Raw genomic sequence first — 8,792 nt, 5'->3', positions numbered from 1 at the left:
GCCGAAGGCAGTCGCTTAACCAACTGAGCCACCCAGGCGCCCCATAGACAAGTATTGAGCAGCCTTAGGTAAACATTTCTTCTGCTCATTTCCAGAAATGTACTGGCATTTAGTACAGTTCAGGGAAACAAGTATCCACTTTAGCAGCAAAGAGGAAACTCCCCCACTCCCCCTGCCACTCAACATCTCCACATTGCTACCAGCTCTCATCTCATTTGATAAAATTGTGTCTGCAAAAAGTAAATGACTTCATAAATTTATGTCCTTATCTACCCAGCAGCTCTCACCGAGTCTTTAGACACTGTCTTATGGGCAATATTGTTGCAGTACCTTCATCAGAATACCATGGAGAAAATTATATTCCAACAGTAGAATGTCAAAGCTAATTTACAGGAGAATAGTATTAACTGTCAATCCTCCCAATAAAAAACCCTAGAAAAATCTGTGGACCAGTAGGGCAGAACACTACCTTGATAGAATCTTAATAATGTCTCAAAATGAGAAATTAGGACAGAGTATTTATAGAGGTTTAGGGTGGTGGCTGGGTAGTTTTAAGGTGAGTCTTGTAACTTGGAAACTGGTTGAGATTGAGCAGAATTTTTTTTTGTTGTTATTATTAAAATCATTTTGGATTGGTAGGGACGGAGAGGCAGAGGTCTTGAAGCAAATCTTAATGAGCAAGCTGTTTCACTGATTCTCTTTTCTTTTCCTGTGACAGATTTTTTTATCTTCCATGAGCAGGCATTTCTTGAAGCAAACAGCTAAGTTATTTTTGCGGGTCCCAGCACTGATTAACATAATAATAAGAAACAACGTCTACTCCAGTGTTGTTCAACATGGACAAGGAAGAGTGCTGGTTTCTGTTCTCAGCAAGCCACATAATTTCTTTGAACATGTTCCTACTTAACTGGTAAAATCCAGGCTAATAAATGGATAGAGTTATACAACTTAGCACATCTATCCTGTCATTATTAGCTACCATGAATAACTGAAAATTAAATGTAGATAAAATTTAAGAAGGGTAAATAAGGGGATAGCACAAAACCACTATCTTTTTGTTCATTTGTTTGTTTCAGAGGTAGAATTTAGTGATTCATCAGTTGCATATAACATCCAGTGCTCATTACATCACGTGCCCTCCTTAATGCCCATCATCCAATTACCCCATCCCCCCACCCACCTCCCCTCCAGCAACCCTCAGTTTGTTTTGTAGAGTTCAGAATCTCTTATGGTTTGCCTCCCTCTCAGTTTTCATCTTATTTTATTTTTCCTTTCCTTCCCCTATGTTTGTTTTGTTTCTTAAATTCCACATATGAGTGAAATCATATGGTATTTGTCTTTCTCTGAATGACTCATTGCATTTACCATAATACACTCTAGCTCCATCCATGTCATTGCAAATGGCAAGATTTCATTCTTTTTGATGACTGAGTAATATTCCATATTGTGTGTGTGTGCGTGCGCATGCGCGTGTGTGTATGTGTGTATCACATCTTCTTTATCTATTCATCTGTCAATGGACGTCTGGGCTATTGTGGACATTGCTGCTATAAACACTGAGGTGCATGTGCACCTTCAGATCACCATGTTTTTATCCTTTGGACAAACACCAAGTAGTGCAATTGCTGGGTCGTAGGGCAGCTCTATCAAAACCACTATCTTTTTAGTAGAGTCCAATATATTACAAATACCAGGCTGGACACAGCTTATGATGAGGATTAAATGAGAAAAGATAGGTAGATCTTATCATTATTCTTCGGGAGAATAAGTGACATTTTTAAAATACAAAAATAATCACAACACTCCACTTTTTAAAACACATTGTGTCTCTTCACCCAAACATCCTAAGATGTGAGATTCTTCATGGTCTGGCATTAGCCTCATCACCTGTAATACTCGACTCTCATAAATATAAAGTTTCCCCAAATACACCCTGATTTTTCTGACCTTTGATCCATGCTGCTTTTTCTGCCTGTAGGGTCTTACTCTTCTTCCAGCCTTTCCCCACTCATCTGGAAAATTTTCATTTATCTTTCAACAGTCACCTTAGGTATAATGTATTTAAGAAAACTTCTGTCACACTCTTGATTATGTTGAGTTAAATGCCTCTCCTCTTCCTTTCTGTAGTACCTCATGAATCTCTCTCTCTCCCTTAGCAGATTTCACACTGTGTTATAATTGCTATCAAATTTGTCTCTCTCCCCTCATTAATCCATGGGCTCCCAACCAAGGACTTCGCTTTGTTCACCAGTGCTTTGCAATATGACCGTACTTACTCTCACTAAACTATCTCTATTGAATATAGTTGGAGAGTTTAAACCTCCTACATCAAAGGATATTGACTAGAATGGTTTTAAGTGTAGTAAATATGTTTTGCATGTGTGTTTATGCTTTGAAAACTTTTCAGGATTATTTCTGGACAAGGTTTTGTGGAACTTTCTAAATTGTCATAAACCAAACAGAAAAGTATTGACTCTCGAGGAAACTAAGTTCACTCCTTATGCATATCATGACTTAGCTTGTAGGGCTCTTTGTCAACCCAAAGAAGTCAATGCTAATTAGGGCAAATTCAGATATTCTGGCCACCCAAGCAAGGGAAATAACAATATCCAATTAGGAAGATAAATCTCTTGAGCTGCAGGAAATATTATCAATGCTAAACAGTCAATACACTGATGGTAAAGATAAAGATCACACATTGAGAACCACAACCTAGACCTAGACCTTGGGTAAAGGACAATCGCTTGATAGGACTGCCCAGAGAGTAATCATAAAAGAGCTTTATAAATTTCTCAGTGATATCTTAGAGAATTTAGTCCATTAGATATAGCTAAACAATCACTGTCAGTTCTATCAACTATATGTGAAGTAAGAATATCAGTATCTTTAAACGATAACGTGCACCTATAATTATAAAACAATCCAAATTTTAATGTGGTGGTACCACGTTTTGCCTTTAAAAGCTCTGTAAGTTCCAGTGGGGACGCACACTTAGTAGACAAAGATGATTCATCAGCCCTCACCCTCCCTGGCCCCACTCAGCTCTGGACACCAGTGTCCTACATCTGTAGGCTCAGTTTTGTCTGTTTCATCAACAAGACATGAACCAAGAAAGAAGTATTTCAAACACTTCTGCCCTCCCCTAACATCTGTAATCTGGAGCAAGTCTGAATGTGGAGAGTTGGGCTCTCTTCTCATTGCTGGGTCTTCCACCTCAGATCCCAAGCAGCAGTCCAGTTTTCTGCAGGAGCAAGAGCTCTTTCTGGAATTTCCTCCCACTTGGAAGAGTCCATATGATACACAGGCCTTGAGAATACCCTGTCTCCAGGATTTGGAACTGCCCAGTGTGATCCCAGATGCTGACTACAAGCTGGACATTTACCTAAATTTCAATCTGTGAATATTGTTTTCATTGGCCTGGTCTGCTATTACAGAATGCCACAGAGTGGGTGCCTTAAACAACAGAAATTTATTTCTTACAGTTCTGGAGGCTGGAAGTTCAAGATCAGTGTACCACCCTATTTGGTTTCAGGTGGGGACCTTCCTCCTAACTCGCCGCAGCTACCTTTTCACTGGGTCCTCACATGACAGAGAGTAAGTGAGAGCAGACTCTGGTGTTTCCTCTCACAAGGACACTAATCCCATCGGGTCAGAGCCCCATCCTTACGACTTCATTTAACCTTATTTCCCCCCTTTTAGGCCCTGTCTCCAAATACAGTCACACTGAGGATTAATAATTCAATATATGAATTTCAGGGGACATAATTCAGCCCATAGTGGAAATAAAGACTAATATAAATCTAAATCAAGCCTAAGTTTTCCATGTATATTCAACAAAAATAACAAATCAACGATGTCTAATATTTATTAAACACATACTTCCACCAAATTATTTCTTATTTTTAGGATAATATTCCTAAGTCAAGTATTACTTCTCCCTGCTTTGCAGCAGAGGAAATTGAAGGTTTGAGGTCAAAACACCCTAACCAAGGTCCCACAGCCACAAAATGACAGCGTTGGAATCAGATCCATGTCTGTAGGAATTCAAAGCCCAAGCGAGATCTGTCCGCTATGCCCTCTTCGGTGAAAACTGTAATTCAGACCAACCCTCAGTCCCAGCCTCTTCCTTCTCCTCAGACATTGCTAAAGTTTGCCTCACACACACGCCTGAGTTTTGACAATTACAGAGCTGACAGTGAGTCACTCAAAATGCATTTATTCAGCACCTGTGATCAGACATGGGTTGGGGGGGGCCCAGATGACGGTGTATATGTCTACATATGCCTGAAAAGATGAACGTAAGACTGGTGGGTTCAGATGGTGCTCTGCTGACACATTTTGCAGCATCCTGTCTCTGTGTCTCATGCTGTCCTTATTTACGATTCCACATTGCTCTTCGTGTTATAGCAGCTTTCAAACTGCCATCACAGCCATCTTTCTGTCACTTTGTCTTCCCCAGCACAACATCCATTCATTCTTGAATTCAGCAAACACTACCGAGCCCCTACTATGCCTTGGGTGCTGCTATTCCACGCGCTTGGGATACGACCGAGAACAGGCAAGCATCCACCTGCCCTCGTGGAGCTTTGACCCTAGCACCAGGAAACAGAAACAAATGGCCATCCTAAATATATGATGTGTAGCAAAATACATAATGTGTAGAAATTATGGAAAAAGGAAAAGCAGCACCAGGTAAGGGAGACGAGGAGTAAGAGAGGAGAATCTCTTTGAGGAGGAGATATCTGAATGAAGATATAAGGAGATGACACACATCTGCAGGAAGAGCATTCCAGGCAGGAAAAAACAAGTGCAAAGAGCATGAGGTGAAAGCAGACCTGGCCTGTTCGAGGAACAGCCCAAGGAAGACAGCACGGCAGGAGCCGAGTGAGAGTTAAGGGGGCACCGGATAACGAAGGGCCTGTGGGCCGTTGTAAGGGTTTTTGTTTTTACACTGAGCAAAACGGAAAATCATCACAGGATTCTGAGCATAATGACCAGACTCACATTTTGAAAGTATCACCATAGCTTCCAAATAAAGGATGGACTGTAAAGAAGCAAGGGTAAAAGCAGGGAGGTCAGTCAGGGGGCTATTGTAATCATCCAGGTAAGACGTGTCTGAAGGCTTGGACCAAAAAGGATGGGGGTGGGGATGGGGAAAAGCAGTTAGATTCTGGATATAGTTTGAAACTAAAAGAAGCCTCACCTACTGACCCAGCTCTGCCACTTCTTGAGCCAAAGGACAAGAAGTGTATCAACTGGCTTATCCCTCGATGCAGGAGGTAGAGGTGCTTGAAATAATACCTAACATATTAAGCACTTATTACCTGCCAGTCCCACTAACAGTACATCTTAAAGCACAGAAACATTACATGACTTGCGTTAGTAAGCAGAAGAGCTGGTATTAGAACCCAAAACATCTGGGACTAGAACCCTCCCACATAACCACTCCTCATTGCTGGTTAAGGCACACTTCGTAGACTTGAGATCTGGTGACTCGGGGGAAAAAATAGCGGGGACCGATGCACCCAGGGGAACCAGGGGAACCCCTGAAGTATACAGCAGTCCCTAACTCAGCACGGATGCAGAAGACCCATAAAAAAAAAGCAGTAACAACTAATAAACTTGATTCTGAAATGAATGAATCTCTGGGCCTGAGGTGATTCCACACGGGGATGACAGCTAACTAGAAATACGGCGATTTTACACACTTCCCTGTGTTCTTAGATAGGGCATGGCACGTGATGGAACACTTTCTTAATGATTGGAGACAACATTATGAACATTCATGAGAGCACTGGACTCCAAGAAGCAGAGCTGCTTCTGCCATTTGGCTTTGGGGGAGGTTTGGGTGTGATTCTTTTTCAAAAGAGCATATTGAAGCTTGAAATGAGGAAAAGAGATTAAGTAGCTGGCAGAACACAAGGAGTGTTTCTGCAGCTTAGCCTCAGGAGGGGTGAAGGGAACTGATCTGGAACACAACCGGACCTTCGGGACTGCATCTCTGCCTTTGAACAGGAGGGCAGGGAGATGACAGAAAGGGGCCGACGGGGGTGCCGCGACCTTGTGACTGGCATTTTCCTGGGAGGACAAAGCCAGCTGTGAGGCTAGAAAAACAGCGAGTGAGGACCCTCCCTTGCTCCAAGCTAGGGGTGTGCTTACAGGTCCCCAAGCTTCCCTTTCACAAGCACCCCAGGGGCACGATGCGTGCACCTTGCGCGCAGCGCTGACGGCTGCCAGGGGAAACAGCACGAGCAGATGATGCTATAGGGGGTGTCTCGCTGGAGAGAGGAAAGCAAGCGCCACACATTGATGGGAAAGACACTGGAGTGAAGGCCACACAGATAGTGGCATGACTTTGTTGAAATTTGAACTACAGGGGTTTAATTCCCTCTTAAAATAGTTATTAAGACTGCCAACTAACCTCTCATTTTGGATTGGGAGTCATATTTTTTATTTTTTTTTAAGATTTTATTTATTTATTTGACAGTGAGAGAGGGAACACAAGCAGGGGGAGTGGGAGAGGGAGAAGCAGGCTTCCCGCCGAGCAGGGAGCCCGATGCGGGGCTCGATCCCAGGACCCTGAGATCATGACCTGAGCCAAAGGCAGATGCTTAACGACTGAGCCACCCAGGTGCCCCTGTAGTCATATTTCTCAAATGAATTTTTAAGAAATCGAATCATGGTACATTCCACTGCTGTAAATCCAGGCAGAATTCAAGACCCAGCCCCACCCTTGCCCCCAGTGCCTACAAACTTTCTCCCAGTTATTCAATCAAACACTAATCTAGGTGCTGCTGTGAAGGATTATGTAGATAAAATAAAGGTCCCAAATCTTGACAGGGGAAATTGTCTTCATTGGGCCTGACCTAGCAGGTGAGCCCCTAAAAGAGGGTCGCTGGGTGGCTCAGTCAATTAAGGGTCTGCTTCCAGCTCAGGTCGTGATCTCGAGGTCCTGGGATCGAGCCCCACATTGGGCTCCCTGCTCAGTGGGGAGCCTGCTTCTCTCTCCCTCTGCCTCTCCCCCACCCCCGCTTCTTCTCTCTCTCTCTCTCTCTCTCGCTCTTTCTCTCTCACGTGCGCACTCACTCTTTCTCTCAAATAAATAAATAAAATATTTTTAAAAAAGAGAGAGAGAGGGCGCCTGGGTGGCTCAGTCGTTAAGCGTCTGCCTTCGGCTCAGGTCATGATCCCAGGGTCCTGGGATGGAGTCCCACATCGGCTCCCTGCTCAGCGGGAAGCCTGCTTCTCCCTCTCCCACTCCCCCTGCTTGTGTTCCTGTTCTCGCTGTCTCTCTCTGTCATATAAATAAATAAAATCTTTAAAAAAAAAAAAGAGAGAGAGAGAGAGAGAGAGAGATGGGTCTCCTCCTGGTGAAAGAGAGTCAAAGTGTAGGGGGGGATGGAGGAATATCAGAATTTTCTATTTGAGGATTTCTTAAGGCAAGCTCCTTCTTGCTCCTCAAGTACGTTTTGCTACTAAGTGGAAATCGTAAGAGCTACATTTCACTATGAAGTTGAATCAAAACCAGCTGGCAAAGAAAGCAATTCTAAAAATGATTTTAGTAAATATGTTACAATTTACTTAATATGAAACCATCTGTGAATAAATTCATTTACCTCTCAATAGTTTATCTATAACTGATCCCTCTTATTTAAACTATTGACCCGTTTTTTTCCTGTCTAATGAAGTTCATACTGTTTAAACTTTAAAAAGTAAGTATTAAATCTGGGGTGTCTGGGCGGCTCAGTCAGTTAAGTGTCTGACTCTTGATTTCAGCTCAGGGTCAGGGGATTGAGTCCCGCCTCAGGCTCCGCACTCAGTGGGGAGTCTGCTTGAGATTCTCTCTCTCCTTCTCCCTCTGCCCCTCCTCCGTAATGCATATGTGTGTGTGAGCTCTCTCTCTCTAAAATAAATAAAATCTTTTTTAAAAATTTAAAAATAAGTATTAAATCATATTGAGTAAGGAAAGGGTTAAGGTATAGACAGGAAGAAGTAGGGGGCCCCTGGCTGGGCTCTGAGACTATTCCTGGCAGGCAGAAATGCTAAACTAGAGTGAACAAGAGATAAGGAAATAGATCACCTGGCCTTGGATGGTCGGGAGTATTTTTCTTTAGCGGCAACAATATTTCATAGAAAATGGCCAAACCTCAAAGAATTAAGTAATTAAGGGTGTTATCAATAGTCCATGCTCAAACCAAGACAGCACAAGAAACTCAAGGCCATAAGCTTCTCAGTCAATTCTCAATAAAAGACCAGCCTATAAGCCCTCACTGGCAACCCTGTCGGGACCCCTCTCACTCCTGATAGCTTTCTCTGTATCCTTGCTTAAGAATACTCTATTGCTTTCCTCACTCTCCTGTCTGAAAGATTCCTTCTTCAACTCCGTGAGACAAGAACCTCGCTCTCCCGCTTCAATATTATCAACAATCTTTTTATTTCTACATACAATTCATTCATACATTTACCCAGAAATGAAATATTTTTTAAAAGGCTCTTCAGAACTCAAAGGAAAAATGCTATATAATAATATAACATCATGGTTCATAAAGGTAAAAGAAGTATAATACCTAATTAGAGAATTTTAGTCAGAATCAAGGACTTTTTTTAAAACATAGACATTTCAAATATACAATTTTGGCTTTTAGAACAAACAGCAAGAACAATGTGGATATACTGAAACCATTTAATATACTCCAACTTTTAGTTTTTTCTGATAGGGATTTTTAAATGGTACAAGGAAAAAGATCCTCTCCTTTAATTTTTAATAAAAATATAAATGCATTTGCTGAATG

This window comes from Leptonychotes weddellii, chromosome 11 (genome assembly GCF_054177405.1).
Source record: "Leptonychotes weddellii isolate Sample4059 chromosome 11, ASM5417740v2, whole genome shotgun sequence".
Taxonomy (NCBI): domain Eukaryota; kingdom Metazoa; phylum Chordata; class Mammalia; order Carnivora; family Phocidae; genus Leptonychotes; species Leptonychotes weddellii.
Note: the sequence above shows the minus strand (reverse complement) of the source record.